The sequence below is a fragment of the Natator depressus genome, chromosome 4 (genome assembly GCF_965152275.1).
Source record: "Natator depressus isolate rNatDep1 chromosome 4, rNatDep2.hap1, whole genome shotgun sequence".
Lineage (NCBI taxonomy): Eukaryota > Metazoa > Chordata > Testudines > Cheloniidae > Natator > Natator depressus.
The window spans coordinates 39893719-39913180 of NC_134237.1; the positions used below are offsets into that span (position 1 = coordinate 39893719).

General features: G+C 43.7%; 1 protein-coding gene and 1 long non-coding RNA gene across 3 annotated transcripts in view; one reads left to right on the top strand and one right to left on the bottom strand.

The window, feature by feature from the left end:
- PRDM5 (PR/SET domain 5) overlaps positions 1–19462 on the bottom strand; it is a 131922-nt gene that overhangs the window by 14395 nt on the left and 98065 nt on the right. The gene's annotated exons all lie outside the window — the stretch shown is intronic.
- LOC141985819 (uncharacterized) lies at positions 677–2875 on the top strand. Its single transcript, XR_012639026.1, has 3 exons — positions 677–757; positions 1621–1736; positions 2429–2875. It is a non-coding gene; the product is annotated as an uncharacterized LOC141985819 (long non-coding RNA).

Genomic DNA, 19462 nt, shown 5'->3' on the forward strand with positions numbered 1-19462 from the left:
GCTCTTATTCATATTACCCCTTGAGAAGACCTGGCTGACTGCAGAGGAGCCACCTTGCACTCTTTTATACATATAAATTTCAATTCACATACATAGTACAGGAAACATACTAAAGATATCACAGTTCTAATCTTCTTTCTTAGATCAGTTTTAAATCAGTATAAATCCACTTCAGGAGACTTACTCCTGCTTTACACAAACCCCTGTACCTCTCTCTCTCCCCTCAGTTCCCTATCTTCCACACACACCCCTTTTATAGAGACATCAGTGGGGTTGCATGTGTAAATCGGAATAGAATTGTAGCCTTTAATTTCTCTGCAAAGGAGAAAACCGTTACCTACCTTTCGTAATTGTTGTTCTTCAAGATGGGTGCTCATGTCCATTCCATTCTAGGTTTGCACATGCCCACGAGCACAGTTGTTGGAGACTCTTGCCTTAGCAGTATCTGTAGGGTCAGCCGTGGTGCCCCCTTGATTGTATATCAGATGGTGCCGGCCATATGCCCTCTCAGTTGTTTCTTGCCAGCAACTCTGACAGAGGGGCAGGAAGGCAGGTAATGGGATGGAGACAAGCAACACATCTCAAAGAACAACAGTTATGAAAGGTAGGTAACCGTTTTTTTCTTTTTTGAGTGCTTGCTCATGTCGATTTCATTCTAGGTGACTCAATCATCATCCCTGGAAGTGGACTCGGAGTTCACAGATGTACAGCTTGTAATACTGCTCTACCGAAGCCAGCGTCGTCTCGGGCTTACTGGGTAAGCACATAGTTAGACATGAACATATGAATGGACGACTAGGTGGTGGCCCTGCAGATATCCAGAACTAGCACGTGGGCCAGGACACCTGCCAATGAGCAGGCGTGACCATGCATGGCGAGACGAAAAGGCTCTGCTGAGGCAATCTGCCAATACGTTCCTGGTGCCGGGGAGGTGCGCTGCCACAACATGAATGGCATGCTGCACACAGAAGTCCCAGAGACAGAGGGCTTTCTGGCAGAGGGTTGATGACCTGGCTCTGCCTTGCTTGTTGATATAAAACATTGTGGCGGTGTTGTCAGTCAGGCTTTAAACCACTTTGCCTTGTAAGTGGGACCGAAAAGCCTGACAGACCAGGTGAGCCTCCCTGAGCTTCCTGACATTTATGTGGAGGGAGCGGTCAACCCCGACCAACAGCCTTGTGTACTGAGCTCGCTCAGGGAGGCTCCCCAGCCCAGGTACGAGGTGTCGGAAACCAGAGTTAGCAACGAGGACGCAAAGGGAACTCCCTGCAACACTGATATGGGGTCCAACCACCACGCCAGTGATGATGGGATATGGTCCAGCAACTTGACTACCAGGTCATGCCTTTTGGGGATGTAGACAGATGCCAACCATGTCTGCAGTGGTTGGAGGTGGAGCTGGGCATGACGGATCACGTAAGTACAGGCAGCTATGTGTCCTAGAAACCTTAGGCTAGTGCGGGTGGTAGTGAGTGGATGACCACTTACACAGGAGATTACATCTAACATGGCTCGGAAACGGGCCTCCAGAAGGAAGGCCCTAGTCTGTGTGGAGTTGAGGACCGCCATGATAAATTCTATCTGTTGCACTGGTATGAGGGTCGATTTGTTTTCATTCAGGAACAGGCCTAGGTCCTGGCAGGTAGATCAAGACTGCTCTAAACTCGATTCCACGATCTGCCATTGATGAGCCAATCATCGAGATAAGGATAGACCTGGACCCCCCGACGCCTCAGGTAAGCAGCTATTTTGTAAATACCTGTAGGGCTGAGGGGAGGCCAAAGGGAAATGCTGTGAACTGGAAATGGCGCTGGCCCACCATAAAACCGAGTAATTGTCTGTGTCACTGGAAGATAGAGATATGGAAATAAGTGTCTTTCAAGTCGAGAGTGGTGTACCAGTATCTGGATCCAGGGAGGGGATGATGGAGGCCAGTGAAACCATGCAAAACTCCAATTTCTTGAGGTACTTGTTGAGTCCTTGCAGGTCCAGAATGGATCTCGGGTCCCATTTTGCTTTTGGAATCAGGAAGTAGCGGGAGTAGAAACCTTTCCCACTCATTTCCTGAGGGACCTCCTCCACCACCCTCAGCTGTAGGAGGTTGTCTACCGCCTGAACGAGGAGTTGCTCATGAGAAGGGTCCCTGAAGAGGGATGGGGAAGAGGAGGGATAGGAGGGGGGGTGGCCCAGCGACAGTCTCTAGCTCCCAGCAGTCCGAGGTAACTCACAACCAGGCCGAATGGTAGGGATAGAGACAGCTGAGGAAAATATGGGGCAGATTCAGGAAGTTGACTGGGGCATCACTCTCGAGTGCACCCTCAAAACGCCCGCTTCTGGCCCCCGTGGTGTTTCACTGGACCAGGCTGTGCAGGTGAATGGGAGGAGGATGGGCAGCGGTGACTAAAACTAGTATCCCTTCTCCTTGTAGATCCCTGCCAAAGCCTTGGCAGCGGGGGCAGCTGGAATTGTTTCCTTGCTGACTGAGGCGTATTTAACCCCAAGGAACAGAGGGTGGCCCGAGTGTCCTTCAGACTGTACGGACTTGCGTCCGTTTGTTCTGCAAACGGCTCAGCTCCATCAAACGGGAGATCTTGTATTGAGGACTGCATCTCCTGGGATAGGCCTGAGGTCTGAAGCCAGGAACTGCACCTCATGACCACTGCTGAGGCAACCACACTAGCCGTTGAATCGGCTGCACCCCAGGCCATCTGGAGAGAGTACTGAGCCGCTGCAGTACCCTCCTCAACGAGGGCCCCGAACTCTTGGGCCACCTCCTGGGTCATGGAGTCCTTAAACTTATGGAGGGAGTCCCAAAGGTTAAAATTATATCGCCCCAAAAGAGCCTGGTGGTTTGCAACTCAGAACTGGAGACTGGCCATGGAATAAATTTTCCTCCTGAAAAGGTACAGTCTCTTGGCCTCCTTATTTTTGGGATGGAACTAGAATGCCATTGGCTTGTCCTTCTCATTGGCTACCAACAACCAATGACCCCGCGGGCGGGTCGGTGTATAAAATATTCGAACCCCTTGGCGGGGATGAAATACTTTTTAATCAGCCTTCTTGGAAGTGGGGGGAATTGAGGATGGGGTTTGCCAGAGGGTTTTGGCAATCTTTAGGACCCCTTCATGCACCAGAAACACGACCTTTGTGTGGTAGATGTGGAGAGCACATTGACCGAAGTGTCTGATTGCTCCGCCATCTCTTCTGCTTCTAAGCCGAAGTTAGTGGCCACCCTTTGAAGCAGGGCTTGGTGCTCCTTAAAGTCATCTGTTGGGCTAGAACAGGAGGGCCCCTCCACAGCCTCATCTGGAGAGGAGGACGACAACTGAACCATCGGGGGAGGGCCGGAGCATCATCTCCCCCAGGGGAAGGGATCTCGGAGTGGGCACCTGTCCCTCCACCTCAGCGTTGGCTAGCACTTTGTGCACCGAGTCCGACATAACCAGCACCGCTGAGGTGGATGCAACCTCAGGAGCCCAGTCTGACCAGGGTAGGGCCATCGATGCCTGAGTTTGGCAGCTAACTGTCGCCATGGGTGACCTGTGCCTCAAATAGTCAGACCAATGCCGTGAGTAGGGGGAGTTGCACTGTGTTGGGGAGCGTCCCCATGCTGTAGGTGATGGTAATTGTTGGCGCGGAGAGGGTTGGCGCGAAGATGACCAGTACCAACTATACAGTGACCAATGGTTGGTTCCCTCTGGGTGAGGCCCAGCATGAGGGTAGAGACCGGGAGCACAGTGCTGGTGATCTGTGGTGGTGAACTGGTGACCTGGGCTGATGCGGAGACCGGGGCACGACAATAAAGGGCTCTGCCTTGGCTCCGGAGACCAGCGGCATTCACTCGCCTTCTGGGAGGCTTTCATGGCTGGCTTGACCTTGTAGGGAGCCTTTGCTGGGTCCATCGCTGCATGCAGTGCCAGCTACAGTGGGATAGTCCTTCGCTTTCTGGGAACTGGGAAGGCATTGACTCCACCATCAATGGGTCCCCTACTGCTCCCTGGTGTCAGTGGCGGATCCCTTAGGGGGGTTGGAGGTCCCCTTGGGGATGTGCCACCTTGCAGCTCCGGCGTTGGTGGGCGTTCCGAACAGTCCTTTTCCCAATGCCCCTTGGTCCTTCTTGCTTGGTGCCAGATCTCGCTTCTTTGGCTTCTTCTTGGGCACTGGTGAAGGGGTCTGTGCTGGGCAAAGCCCAGTGCCAGGGGTGCACTACACACTGAGGCCGAAGTGCTGGGTGTTGCATCTTGCAAGGCCAGCCCTGAGGCGGGGTCAAGAGCGGCCTCCATGTGGAGGGCCCTCAAACAAACGCCGCGTTCTTTCTGTGTCCTGGGATGAAAGTTCTTACAGATGCGCCACTTTTCTTTAATGTGGGATTCCCCTAGGCACTTTAGATAGTTGCCGTGCGGGTCACTAACAGGCATAGGCCTATTACAGTCAGAGCAGGGCTTAAAACCCTGTGCCTGGGGCATGTCCTAACTGACTAACTACAGTACTTCACAGCTACTTACTAACTAATCTACAATAAACAAAACTATTTACAGTTGGAACATGAAGTCGAAAAGGAAAGAACGTCTGACCTCTTGCATGGCAAAGGAGAGAGGTGCTCAGACCAACTACCACAGGCAGTCAGAAGGAACTGAGGGGGCATAGAACCGGTGGCACCTGATATACCGACCCATTAGTGTGGCACTCTAGGGGGTGCCACAGCCAACCCTACAGATACCACTAAGGCAAAAGTCTCCAACAACTGTGCATGTGGGCACGCACACACCTAGAATGGAATCAACATGAGCAAGCACTCAAAGAAAAGCTTTGGTCTTGGAGGAAGACCTCGCATTATAAAGAACTGCTTTTTCAAAACAAAACCAATCACACTATGGAAAAAAAAACTAACCAAGTTTCTATTACAAGAAACATATTTGGAGAAGAGAACATTTATAATGTGGAAAAAGAAGATGGCGCTTGATGCAACCTCCCCTCTAGAAAATCTGCAGGGAAAAAAAAATATATTAAAATCTAGTAAAAAGTTGGAAAGAAAATAAGTGTAATTGGAAAGAACAATGGAGACACTGAAGAAATTAAAAGATGGAAAGATTTAGAGCATAAAACAAAGGAAAACATTGCTAACTATTAACAAACAGAAGGTCGCTGGGAAGATGACAAATCTGACTTCACTTGAGTCTAGGATTGCTAGCGTTATAAATCCAGATTGTCTAAATGCAGCATGAGTCCAAGCTACACCAATCATGGCAGCAAAGTTATGTATTTTTTGTACTGATTAGATAAATTAGAGATGAGACAATCACAATGTAATTAACATCAAAGTGATTTAGTATTACATGTTTTAAGTATATTGGGCATAAATAGAAACATCTGTGCTAAAAGAAACAGGATTTAAAACTTTCTTCTTACAAAACATAAAGAGGCCAATGGGAGCCCAACTGGGGGCTCAGCCTTGTTTGCAAAAATCAGGTCGATGTCTAGCTATGAGATTTAGCAGTCTAACTTTAGGCTCCTGTTTTTGAAAATCTTGGCCTTATCAAAGTAAACACTTAGAGACATTTAGTTTTTAAACTGATAGATTTGATAGACAGATGCCTCAAGATTACTGGTCTCAAAATTGCAAATCTTTTTTGTCTTTGAATTAAGGAATCATGGGTCATGACCCTGACTTCTAAGCAACTGCATTAATGTCTTTTATTAGATTACAGCTCAGAGCTGTGCATGAATACTTAAAACTACCTCCCTTATGTCATATTTATCAAATAGATGTATGTGTCCAGTCTCTTACAACCATGATGGATGAAAATACACAAAATTAGAAATACTTGCTCGTATGGGTGCTTATGTCTTTCTTACAGAAAATACATACCATATACAAATTAACATATATGGTTGCTTGTTCTTCCATTTTGATGGTAAAACTACCAGGCTAATACCTATTGTGTTGTTTAGGTAAAGCTTGTGAACAAGAATCTCAAACCCCGGGCCACTGATAAACAAGTAAAGCATGGTTGTGGTTTTGTGTGAAATGTCTCCAAATAATTTTCTAAATCCTCATAGGAACTGGGAATTGTTTAGCAAAACTGAACATGTAAAATACTAGCTCTTCAGTAAAGAAGCTCTTCAGATAGATCGATGCTTGTTTTTCCAGAAAGCCTCTTGAAATTCAAATAAATTAGACTGAGATAAAAATACATTTCATATACAAGGTGGCAAGTACAATTCACATATGCAGCATGTAAACCATACCAGAGAAATCTAGGACCTAGTCTTTCTAGTTACACTGATTTTATACCAGTGTATCTCCATTGACTTCAGCAGTTAATCCTGATATAGGCACCGATTTCCCCACTTTCTCCTGGGTGCTCGACCCTCCCTCTGCCCCTGGATCTGCCCCCACTCCACCCCTTCCATGTGGCCCCACCCCTGTCCCGCCTCTTCCCACCCCTGCCCTGCCTCCATTCCAACCCCTTCCCCAAAGTCCCCACCCTAACTCTGCCCCCTCCCTGCCCCTATTGTAACTTCTTCCTCAAATCTCAGCCCTGGCCCCGCCTCTTCCCCTGAGCACACCACATTCCCGCTCCTCCCCCTCCCTACTGGAGCCTGCTAACACCATCAAACAGCTTCTGGCGGGGGCTGGGCGGGAAACGCTGGGCGGCAGGCAGAGGATCGGGGACGCAGTGCGCTCGGGGAGGGGAGAAGGAGGTGGGGCGGAGGTGAGGGGAGCTTGGCTGCCAGTGGGTGCAGAGCACTCACTAATTTTTCCCCAGGGGTGCTCCAGCCCCGGAGCACCCACAGAGTCGGCGCCTTTGAATCCTGATCATCACCAGCTCCCAAACCTCTCTACACAGAGTTCCCCATCCACCACTTGCACCTCTTTCTTGTCTAGGCCACACATGCCCAGGTTCACACATCTGAGCATACCATCCACACATACATTAGAATTATAGTTTTAGGGTAGGATCTGCAGAAGTGCAATGTGACAGCCTAACTGCTCCCATTGTAGTTAACAGCAATCCTTCCCTTGACTTCAGTGGGAGCTGAGTTAGACCAGCTGAGTGCTTTTGAAAACGCCGTTCCTTAAATTGCCTGCCCATGGAAGTGTAGAGGGAGGGGGAAGAGAACATTCTCCAATTAGTGCACACAAAGCCTGATTCTCTGTCACCTTTTTCCCTTTGTAAACATTCACATCTATGCCAACTGAATGTAAAATGGCTGTAGAAAGGCACAAACCACAATTTAAGGCCAAATCTCCACTTTTCTAAACCTTGTACAGTAAAATTGCACACACTAATGTAATTTAGACCAGCGTAAGGATATAAAGTGGTCAAGTCCAGGGGCAAAACAGTATGTGGTTAGGTAAAAGTTACAGTTTGATTCTTGGTTCCAATACGTCTATGTAAGACTGTCAGATGTGGCTGGTTAGAGAGACAAAGTTGGTGAGGTAATATCTTTTATTGGACCAACTTCTGCTGGGGAGAGAGGGGGAGAGAGAGAGAGAGAGAGAGAGCGCGCGCTTTCAAGCTTACACAAAGTTCTTCTTCATGTCTGGGAAACTAACTCAAAGTGTCACTTGCTGAATACAGGATCTTAACAGAATGCTTAGCATAAGTAGTTAACACATATTTTAAGAGGCCAAGGTGAAGTGGCCCATTAATACCCCTCCAGTCATAGGGAGGCAAGGAAAGAGGATGGGGACAGCAGCTGGAGGGTTGTTAGTGGATAACAGATCATTGTAATAAGCCACAAATCCATTCAGGCCATGGTTTTTAGTGTCTACCAGAGTTATGAATTTAAGCTCCTTCACTTCTCTTTTGAAAGTGTTGTTTCTTTAAGGATGAGGAGAGCTTCCTTCTGATTATGAGCTTGGAGAGGCTGGGGGGTTGTTTGAAGGCCAGAAGAGGGGGTTCAGGGATGATTTTTTTTTCCAGAGTGTGGTACCCATCGAGCATGGGTTGTAGTTGTTTGATGATATGTGGCTGGTGTAATCCTGATCATCTCTAAAGTTCTGTGCAAATGTGGTGTACAGTTGTGCTTTTGCAAAAATGCATATTCACTCACAATGGAAGAAACACATTTAGAGAAAAAACTATGAGCCTGGACTTCATGAAAGTGACTATATTTTTTTTAAAAAAATCAATTTTGTGATAGGGCAGTCTTTAAATAGTATGTTCTGATTTTTTTAAAAAAATGCTTTATTATTAAACTAAGGTGTTATCTTTTCCCTTGTTGGTAAAACACCATGAGCTGTCTGCATGAGATACTATCTGCATTCAAAGATGTATTTAATAATGTGTAATCTATCATAACAGAACAACTATCATCAAACTACTTCACAGTTAAGCAGCCCACCAATGAAAATCTTACAATCTACCTCTGCTTGATCTAGAAACTCCTTGTAGACATTACCAGATGATGCAGCGTGACATGGCTATCGGGTAGTTCTTTACAAGCAAACCTATTGGTTTAGCAGCTGTGGTAACAGACCTTTGAGCCTCTGTGGATTCCAGTGGCAGTGACAGGGTGTTTTTTGGTTTTGTTTTGTTTTTTAAACACATAAAAAGGAGCTAAGGATAATTTTACTACCAATCAGATGGTAACACAGAATGTATTTGTCTATTTTTCTTAAAGGACCAACTCTCCTCTTGATGAAGGATTTGAGGGGGAGAGAGGGTAAAGGCAGAATCATGTCTGCTGCTTATCTAGCTGATTTTTATACAGTTACATTTCAGACTTACAGAAAGCATTAAATTGATTAATGTCTCAAAAACACTGGCAATATTTTGTTAGGTCCCCTCCACCAACGTAACCACCCCTGTTGAGAAGAGAGAATAAGTCACCTAGATCACAGATGGTATGAGTTAATGAGGTCAAGTTTTGTACTAACATGAAAAATCTGAAAGAGGTAATAAAATGTCTTTTCAACCATTGGAGATTGCTTAGAAATCAGAGCAAGTGTCTCCTTCACAGACAGAGGTCTATTTAAAGTGACCAACACATATACAATTATCAGTGTAATATTTATTCAGAAAATAGGCACTTAGATCAAACACTGATAGGAATTCCTAACGCTTGGAATGGCCAGACAGAAATATTAAGGGTTTGTGATTTAAATTATTGTAAGATTCATAGACAAGAGAACATTACATTATGAATACCATGTTTTCTACTATTAAATTAATAATAGTATCTGCTGCTGTCAGAATTTAGCAGGAGAAATCGATCTTTCATTTTACTTGTACTGTACTGTATATGTAATAGACCTGATGGAAAATTTTCCATTGAACAAGTATTCGATGGAATATGGCTTTTATAGCAAAAAAGACATTTTCACAATACATGTCAGTTTTTATTCAAATTTTTTTTGGTCACAATTGAAAACCAAAAACATTTTTGGGTTTTCAGTAACTGAAATGTGAAAATTTTCAGTTTTCAACAAAAACCTGAACATTTTCAAAGAACATTTGATTAAAATGAAAAAAAAAATTCATGTTGAAATTTTTCACACACATACACCCCACACTCACCCACCCCTGACCAGCTCTAGTATATACTGTTGCTTGGTTTTATTATCACATTCACTTCTTGTATTGCCTGTTTATGGTAATCTACTGCAAAGAAGTTCTGTATAACCTGAAATAATTTCTGTCCTTGGGATTTAGTGAAAAGAGGCTTTATTTAACCAATCATGACAAAATGTGAACAGATATTGATCTATCCGTAAAAGAGGAGCAGCACCTACATCAAAATATATTTTCCCTCTACTTGGAAAAAAAATCATCAGTCAACTCCAGAAACTAAAGGAAAATGTAGGCCCTGTGGGATTCATACCTTCTATCTCCTGTATACAAACAAAGAGATTTCACATACAGCAACCACAGCACTTGCAAGAGCATCATCTTCAAGAGGACAGATGTTTGGGAATTCACTCATGTCTCATCAATGGGAAAATATAAACAGAAAAAACGGTTACCTGCCTTTCGTAACTGTTGTTCTTTTGGATGCGTTGCTCATGCCCATTCCAAGCTAGGTGTGCACGGCCCATGCATACAGCTACTGGAGATTTTTCTCTTAGTAGTATCTGTAGGGCTAGTCCTAGCATCCCCTGAGCCCTGCGCTTATGCATCGGTATAAAGGGGCACTGACAGCCCCCCACACTCTCAGTTCCTTCTTGCTGGCAACTCTGACAGAGGGGTAGGAGTGCGGGGCATGAGCAACACATCTTGAAGAACAACAGTTACAAAAGGTAGGTAGCCATTTTTTCTTCTTCGAGTGCTTGCTCATGTCCACTCCATGCTAGGTAACTCCCAAACAGTATTCCGAAGGCGGACTCAGAGTTCACAGACATGCAGTCTGCAACACGAAGCTGGCATTGTCCCAAGCCTGCTGTGTAATGGGCGTAGTGGGAGGCGAAGGTGTGAATCGAAGACCAAGTAGCAGTTTTGCAAATGTCCTGGATCAGAATCTGCACAAGGAAGGCCACTGGTGAAGCCTATGACCTCGTGGAATGGGCCTTCACGATTGACAGAGGTGGCACCTTCGCCTGCTCAGAGCAGAACCTGATGCATGCGGGTATCCAAGACAACGTTCTCTGGGACGAGACCAGCAGACCTTTCATTCTGTCTGCTACCGCTAAAAGGGTGGTGTCAACTTGTGAAAAGATTTAATTCTTTTGAAGTAGAAGGTGACGATCCGCCTAACGTCCAAGGTATGCAGCCAGTACTTGTTGGGTCTTATGAGGCTTTGGAAAGAAGACCGGTAGAAAGATGTTCTGATTAGTGTGGAACTGTGACAGAACCTTTGGTAAGAAAGCTGGGAGGGGCACAGCTGTATATTGTCCTTGTAGAACATTGTATAAGGGGATTCTGATGGCAATACCCTAATCTCAGAGACCCTTCTTATCAAAGTGATCACCACCAGAAAGGAAACTTTCCACAAGAGAAGCAGCAGAGAACAGGAAGCCAGCACCTCGAAGAGCAGACCAGTGAGTCTCATCACCACCAGGTTCATGTCCCAGAGGGGGACCCTATTGCAACTTGAAGGTAGAGCCTCTCCAATCCTTTCAGGAACCTGATTGCCATCTCGTGGGAGAAGACTGGTCTACCATGCACTGAAGGATGGAAGGCCGAGGTGGCCTTTAATCGACAGAAGAGCCAGGTCTCGATGCTATAGGTGGAGTAGATAGTCCAAGATGAATTGTAGCAATGACCAGGAGGGAGAAAGACCAGTCATGTTGTGCCTTGTGGCGAACAAGTACAGTTGGGGGTCCCCCACCTCTGGAAGATGTTGCTGATCACTTCCAGGTGGAGGGACCACTCATGGCGAGAGGAAAAGGACCTGCTGAGGTGATACGCCAGTGTATTCCAGTCCCCTGAAAGGTGTGATACTTTGAGATGAACTGCATGTTGGACCAGAATTCCCAAACCTGTAGCGCCTCCTGAGACAGAGCCGAGGAGCAAGCTAATCCTTGTTTGTTGATACAGAACACTGAGGCCATATTGTCTGTGAGAACCCACACAGCCTTGCCTGACAGATAAGAAACACCTGGCAGGCCAAGCGAATCACCCTGAGTTCTCTGCCAAATGAGAGCCCTGGAGATAGCCCTTCCCACATTGTCCTGCCAATAAAATGCAACTCTGATTTGGAGGGAATTCCTCAGCGGGAGTTTACTTAGCCTCCATGCTCATTCATGGCTTGAACTTCTTCCCACTGAAGTCAGTAATAAAACTCCAAATGAATTAAATGTTAGAGAGAGAGAGAGAGGAAAAACAAACCTCTCTCTCTCTCTCTCTCTCACACACACACACACACACACACACTTTCTGCAAACAAGCCCCGAGTCTTAGCCTCTAAACTAAAGCTACCAAAGGCAGTATCAAATGTGGTGGCCTAAATATGAAAAACTAGATGGCCTCATTAGCAATCTTCTGCATCAGCAGTCCCCTGCCTGGTCATTGTCTAATAATTATACAGGCTAAAAATGTCAAATTTTGGTAAATAAAGTTAGGCACCTAAATAACTGGCTTGATTTGTACAGGTGCTTGCACCTATTCTTGCATTCATTCAATGGGAGAACTCCTGAAAACCATGCTACTTGTTTAGCGTGCCTCAACATTGATTTAGATACCTAACTTCAGGAACCTACGGAGGTAACAGAGTGAAACATAACACACATTATACTGTAATTTCTCTCTGTATTCTTAACATTATAGTCAGCAGTATTCAAACCACTAGTAATTAGATTTAAAACGAACTGCAAAAGTAACACGCCTCATTGTTATGTTTTCAATGGGCAAATATATATAATATTTAATACAAGTGATGAAACAGCATTTGGGAGTGCCCTTCTCTTCTTTCTGTTTTCCATTGTTGCCATGTACAATCTGGAACTTAATATATTAAGAGTGTTTTAAAAAGAAATGAAAATGCTGATTCAACACAATGATGGCTTTTGAGTACACATATATGGTTACATTTAATAATAGTCAAAAATGTATTTGAGTAAAATGCAGTAAGCTATTTCTTCTCAACAATTAAGCTTCGGGCCCTGCAGCAAGTAACATCATGGTATATACTGTACATGATTTTGGAACAAACCCAAAACCTACTTCACTGGGTAGGTAGGTAGAACATGATAAAATATCTCCTCAAAGCTAATATGATTTGTAAGCTAACTACATCAAGAACTTCTATGCATTCCCCTTTAGAAGCACCCAAGGAATTGTGATTTTTCCTTTTAGAAATATAGTAGGTTTTATTAAAACAAATCTACACTTATTTAAAATTTTAATGTCAAGTTTGACGGTATTTTCTCCTCATTTCATTGTTGGAGGAGGTTTTGACTGCTCCTCCGTCTTTCCCTTTCTGTTTACTCCAGCATTAGAACTGACACCTAGGGCCACCCACAGTGTGCACTATTTAGCAGCTGCCAGATCTAAATCAAACTCTGCAATGATTTTTCCTGCAGCCTTTCTTGTTCTGTGGATGGTTTGCCACCTAGTCCCACTGGTGAAGTGTACGCTGGTGAAGTGCATGACTTGTTATTGCATTTAGTAGACTTTACAGTTTTTCATTTTAAAGGCTTAAGCAAAACAGTGTGGCATTGTTTTCATTAGAACCATGAATAAGGCTTTTGAATAATGGTGCTAAATGATTTTTTTTTTAATTCCACATTTCTGTGCTTAGCTTAAAATACTTGACTCTTTAGACTTTTAGCTATCCCTGTCCTTGGAGTTCATGAAAATAATTGTGTGTCAATGTGTGTGAGAATCAACTATACTATAAAAATGTGTTTGAAGGTGGGGTGGAAGGTGAAGAAGGAATGGGACATAAATCACAGATTGAAATTTTTAATCTTTTGTGATATGTCTGAAGTTAAATTAGAATATTAGAGATGAGGTAACAGAATTTAGACCCCTCAGTCTTTCATAGTGAATTTTGTGTATTAAATTAAACCTAGAACTCTGTTAAGCCACCTAACCCAAAAAGTAACTCCAAGAAATGTTGCCACTTAAGAATGTTTATTGGTTTATTTATTCTATTTTTATTAAAATATTAAGAATTACTGGAAATGCAAAGCTAAATTTTGATTTTGGCCCATTCATATAAATTAAGAGAATGTCCATTTTTTCTGCTTTTCCTTAAGAGTTATAAATTGCCTTTGAAAGAGTAATTGTTCATGATCTTGTCTTTTTTATTTTTCAGTTTCCTAGAAACAAAGGAAAATTCATGCATCTTACACTTTTACTTAAACTCTTAAATGTGCTTTTACGTAAACTCTGAAAGGATATCATTAAAGGATAAAGATAACAATCATAGCTAAGCAGAAATCAGTCAAAATGTCAAATACTTCTGCGGTTTTATTTTGTGTGAGGCTGAAGATTGCTCAGTTTTTCAGGAAACCCAAATCCCCAACCTGCATCTGTGCACACCTAGGGTCTAATCAAGTTTTGACTTCAGTGGGCTTTGGATTAAATCCACTAGGACCAAAGGCAAGCTGAAACACAGCCTTGTGGAGAATCCATGCAATGGGACCCTGTCATATGTTTCCACAAGGAACTTTGTAAGGAATAGAGAGAAGAGGCCATGCTGGGGGCATGGACAGTGAGGGAACACATTGAACAAAGCCGTAAGGATGAAACCTGATGTTAAAAACTAGCAATTAGACTGGACACCCTATTCCCAGAAGAACCTAATCAGAGACAGATCATATGGAACAGAAATCTTTTTCTTCCCTCAGCCCTGCTGTATTTCAACTCATTTTCAGTGCAGCAAAGCCTTTCGACTCAGGTTTTGCTCCACAGCACTGTGAAAACTTATAGAAATTTCTCTATGGATAAGAATGTATAGAGGGCAGCAACAAAAATGGCAATTGCTAACATTCATAAAAGTATTCTGTTTTGCACAGTCATGTTTTACTCTCAACACAGCAGAACTTACACTTTGGAGGGGGAGAGGAAGAGGATAGAAATGGTGGTCATACTTAGACGGTCAGTATTCATTGTACTCCTTTAGCTGACTTTGGGTAAAAAAGTCTATTTCTCTATAAAACTCAAAATGATGTTTAACAAAATATAAATAAATAAAGAGAAAAAGGTTTTCTTGAATACCAATTAGTATCACATTCTAGCTGAGAGTTTATAAAAGATTAGATTTCAGAAAGAGTTGCCCTGTTTCTACAAGTAACTAAGGCAATTTTTTCAGCACCAATTGTTTTTTTTTTAAATGCAGAACTAAGCAGAACTTAATTATTTCATTTGTGGGATGTCTTCTACATCTCTTAATATCAATTCAACAATATACACTGTATGAAAAATAGGCATGCCATTACTACATGGACACAGCCATGAATCATTTTATACCGCAAAATACTGTATACAACATCAGTATACATTATTTGTATGCTTAAGTGTCCAGGCCATATTTAAATTGTTCAGATGAGAACTGAATAAAAAGTTTCTCCAAATAAACAAAAAATACTCAGCTATTGGTCACCAGTGACTGTTTAAAATGCTTTATATATGTTTGTTGACAAGTTTTCATGGTTTGCTATGAGTGTATTTCTAACAATGTAGACAATAGTAAGGTCAAAGTGTAGATGATGATATTTAGTCAAATCTTTTCTAAGGTCATGAAATTTCAATTTGGAACAAAACCCAAAAATGCTGAAAGGGAATGAATCCCCAGCTCCAGGGCGCTTCCCTGGGTAGGCTACCCCTGAGCCATGGAAGCCTTGGGTGCCCCAGGGTCCCAACATACTAGAACACTCATATCAGAGGTGAACCCACATCCCAAATGCTCAAACCACTGTATTGAAGGTTATAAGGGAGGGCTCCTCTTTTGCTTGGCCCCCACTCCCACCAGCATGAGGTTAGGTGTGCTCTGAGAATGCCTAATGGATGTTGGCTCCACGGGCAATATAGGTGTAGCAAATCCTAGCCTCAGGATCCCATTGGGACTTAGCTGCCTGGGTGCCTAGACTGACACAACTGTGTGTATGCCGACTGGCAGAGATTTAGGGTATGTCTACACTGCACACTAAGCCTACGCTCTAATTCAGGTGTGAGCCCAAGCAGCCACCTTCTGTCCACACACAAATTCAGTCTGTTTCAGGTCAGTAAGCACTCAGTACCCTGCTAGGAAGGTGGGTCATAGCCTGAGTCTTGCTGTGACTTGGGTCGACGCCCTGTCATTTTACAGTGTAGATGTGGCCCAAGTCACAGACCTGAGTCAGAAGGTCTGTGTAGTTCTGTACAGGCACCGTAGCATGGCTATGAGACCTGTACCTGGGTCTAGGAATTGTAAACTCAGGTTTTCAGTTTAGTCTGCATGCTCAAACAAGGGCTTGGAAACACCGTGTCCACAAGCCCAAGTCCCACAGTCATAGGTTTACAATGCAATGTCAACATATCCTTGAGCACCTATGGGACTTTAATGGTGCACTCTCCAGGATTAAGGAATTTTAGGTGCCTCCAGAGTTAGTTGTCAGCTGAGCAGGGGTTCTGAGGATCTCAGTGGCACCTAAGTGTTGGCCTTAAACACCTAGGTCCCTTTATGTATCTAGGTCCATATGGAACTACAGGTTTAAAGGTATCCAAATTTATATAAAAGTTTGTAAAAACATATCAACTAATATCCACATTAAGAAACCAAATACGTCTCAATATTTTGGCCTAACCTGAATGTATTTGAAATTTGAATAAAGCTATTTACTGTTCAGACTGGGGTTTGCAGTGTGTAACCCTCGGAATGCAGAAGTGGTTTGATGGCGGAGGGAATGTTGAATGGTCAAAATTTCTCTAAATTTTCAAAAGTGCTCAGAATGGAAGGTACTTTCATTAAGAAAAATCACAATTTCCAATGTGTTTATTATACTATTAGTTACCTTTCAAACAATTACACCTTCATGGAAATTAAGTTTTCTGCTATCCAGACGCAAATATGGAGTTGGGGTATGAAGGAGAGGGGAGCATGAGAGCAACTTAATTATAGCGATAATCTTGTTTACTCAAAACATGCCAGTACTGAGCCCCACTATTTTGAAATAAAAGATCCCTACTCTGGTGTGAGCTTATATAAAGTGTCACTCATATATAAACAAACTTGACTTTTCAACTTCAGAACTATGGGTTAAGTGGTATATAAACAACCTGACAGCACTAAAGCCAGGAATTCAAACAGAATTCTGTGTCTGCCCACAACATGGCTGCAAGGATTTCCACTTATTTGCTTGTCAAAAAAGAGGAGAAATCGGACATTCCAGCCTCCTGTTGGGCAGTCTTGACATCTCAGATGTATTGAAGGTTACTTACCTGTCCAATAAATTGAGTTCTTTGAGATGTGTGGTCTCTATTTGTATTCCACTCCAGGTGAGCATGGACACCACGTGCCTGAGACAAGAAGAATTTTGCTAGCGGTGTCTGTTGGTATAAATGGCAATGTGGACTGACCGCCTCTTCATTTACCTTTCTACCATGAATAGCCCCAGGATAAGACTCCACAGCAGAGACGAAGGAGGGTGGGTAGTGGAATATAGATAGGGACCACAGATCTTGAAAAATTCCAGTTTTAGCAAAAATCTTCTGATCTCAGGCACATGCACACCTCAAGCAGAACATACGTAGAGACCATCACTTGAAAAAGAACTTTATCATGTTCTTTAGCAATAAACAATTTATAGAAAATAAATTTCTACTCAGTAAAATCCAATTACCAATGTCTCCTTGTTGCTGCGGACTGAATAGTTAGTGTGGCTGGTTGAGCTATTCTCACATGCAGACACAGAGCTTGAACCATTTCCTTTTTCCTCCTACCCTCATATTCACGTAAGTCCTTAGTCCATCTTTCATTCAGCCCCATATTTTACATGTCTTTTAAAGCCAGCTGGCAAGTTTCAAAGGTGTTAATGGTGTTTTGCTTACATACAACAGTGGCAATGTGGAAAGACATATGGGAATACATGTAAGCAACATATTATGTAAAAGGTACTAGCGAGCTGCCAGACTGAGGAGACAATATGTATATATATAAAAATTCCCTACAGAAGTGCATTATTATGGCTATCTAAGTGCATAAATAACAGAAGGAAAATCCCAATGAATTACACTTCTCAGAAGAGCAATTCTGTAAGTATTCCAGTTCTGGCAAATAAAAGCTTCTTACTTCTTTGAAATGACTAATTTCCTCAGACTGTAAAATAATGTGCATCTGTGAGCATTTCATTGTCTGCATTATGCAGATGATCAAGATCTATCCACACAAAGTGAAATTTACAATACTTTTCTATTCCACAAGGGGTGTTTGTGCACACCCAGCCTAGAATCTGTCTCCAACATGGTTTCTTCGTGGGGGTATGGAAGACCAGAAGTAAATAGCAAAAGGCTGGTTATGATGACTTTACATCACCCAAGTAGCGGAAGACACAGTGAAGATGACTGAATGTAGAAGCTGCGGCATGTACATGATCCTGGAGGGGGTACCTGAAAAGAGTTTCGTCCGCATGAAGTGCCGCCTGATAGAGCTGATGGAAGAAAAGACCAGAGGATTGGAGATGCAGGTGGAAACTCTGGTTGAGTTTAGAAGGGGGTTCGAGCGGATAACGGAGCAAAGACATGAGGAGGCTGAAGGGAAAAGCTCGGACTTGCAGATGGAAGCAGGACCAAAGAACTCTGAGGGGATACTGCTGGGTGAGAAAAGTGGACAGTGGAAGCATATGACTAAGAGAACCAGGCAGAGGAAAAGATGGGCTAGTGAAGGAGAAACAGAGCTCAGGAACAGGTTTGCAGAGTTGGAAAATGAAGGGGCACAGCAGGTGGTAGCTGAAGGTGAGAGGGCAAGGAAGAAGAGAAGAGCAGCTAGTTCTATAGGAAGAGAGCAAGAGTTAATGGAGATGATAACACCAAATATGAGCCCCAGGAGGATGCGGAATCGGTTGCAGAGGATTGCAAAGAACAATAGGACTCGAGAAGACTTGCAGCCAGAGGGAACAGGGGATAGACTGGAAAATCACACCATCACCAGGAAAAGGCAGGTCTACGTGATTGGGGACTCCTTACTGAGAAGGCTAGACAGGCCTGTAACAAGAGCTGATCCAGAAAACAGAAGGGTGTGCTGTCTGCCGGGTGCTAAGGTACGAGATGTGGACCTGAGGCTGAAGAGGATCCTAACGGGAGTGGGAAAGAATCCCCTGATTGTCCTTCACGTGGGAACAAATGATACAGTAGATTCTCACTGGAACATATCAAGAGAGACTATGCCAGGCCGGGGAAGACGTTTAAGGAAATCGACGCTTAGGTGATCTTCAGTGGGATTCTGCCTGTTCCTATAGAAGGGCAACAAAGGTGTGACAAGATTATGATGCTCAACAGATGGCTTAGGCACTGGTGCTATAAGGAGGGCTTTGGGATGTATGGCCACTGGGAAGCATTCATGGACAGAGGACTGTTCTCTCAGGATGGACTTCACCTGAGTAAGGAGGGAAATAGACTTCTAGAATCGAGGATGGTATAACTGATCAAGAGAGCTTTAAACTAGGAATCTGAGGGAGATGGTTGGGAGATGTCCAGGTAATCTCCACGCCGGATTTTAACACTGAGTGGAAAGAAAACGAAGTAAGAAAGGATAAAGCCGTGGGTAGTAGAATGGCCATATGGAGGAAGGGTAGTGTACATACCTGTCTAATAGGTGAGACTGGCGGTAGAATGTCTGTGCCTAATCGGGTAAAGAATGTGAGCAAGACCAAAGAGCAAAAATTAAGATGTTTGTACACTAATGCGAGGAGCTTAGGTAACAAAATGGAGGAACCAGAGCTACTGGTGCAGGAAGTGAAACCAGATATTATAGGGATAACAGAAACATGGTGGAATAGTAGTCATGACTGGACTACAGGTATGGAAGGGTACGTGCTGTTTAGGAAAGACAGAAATAAAGGCAAAGGTGGTGGAGTAGCATTGTATATCAATGA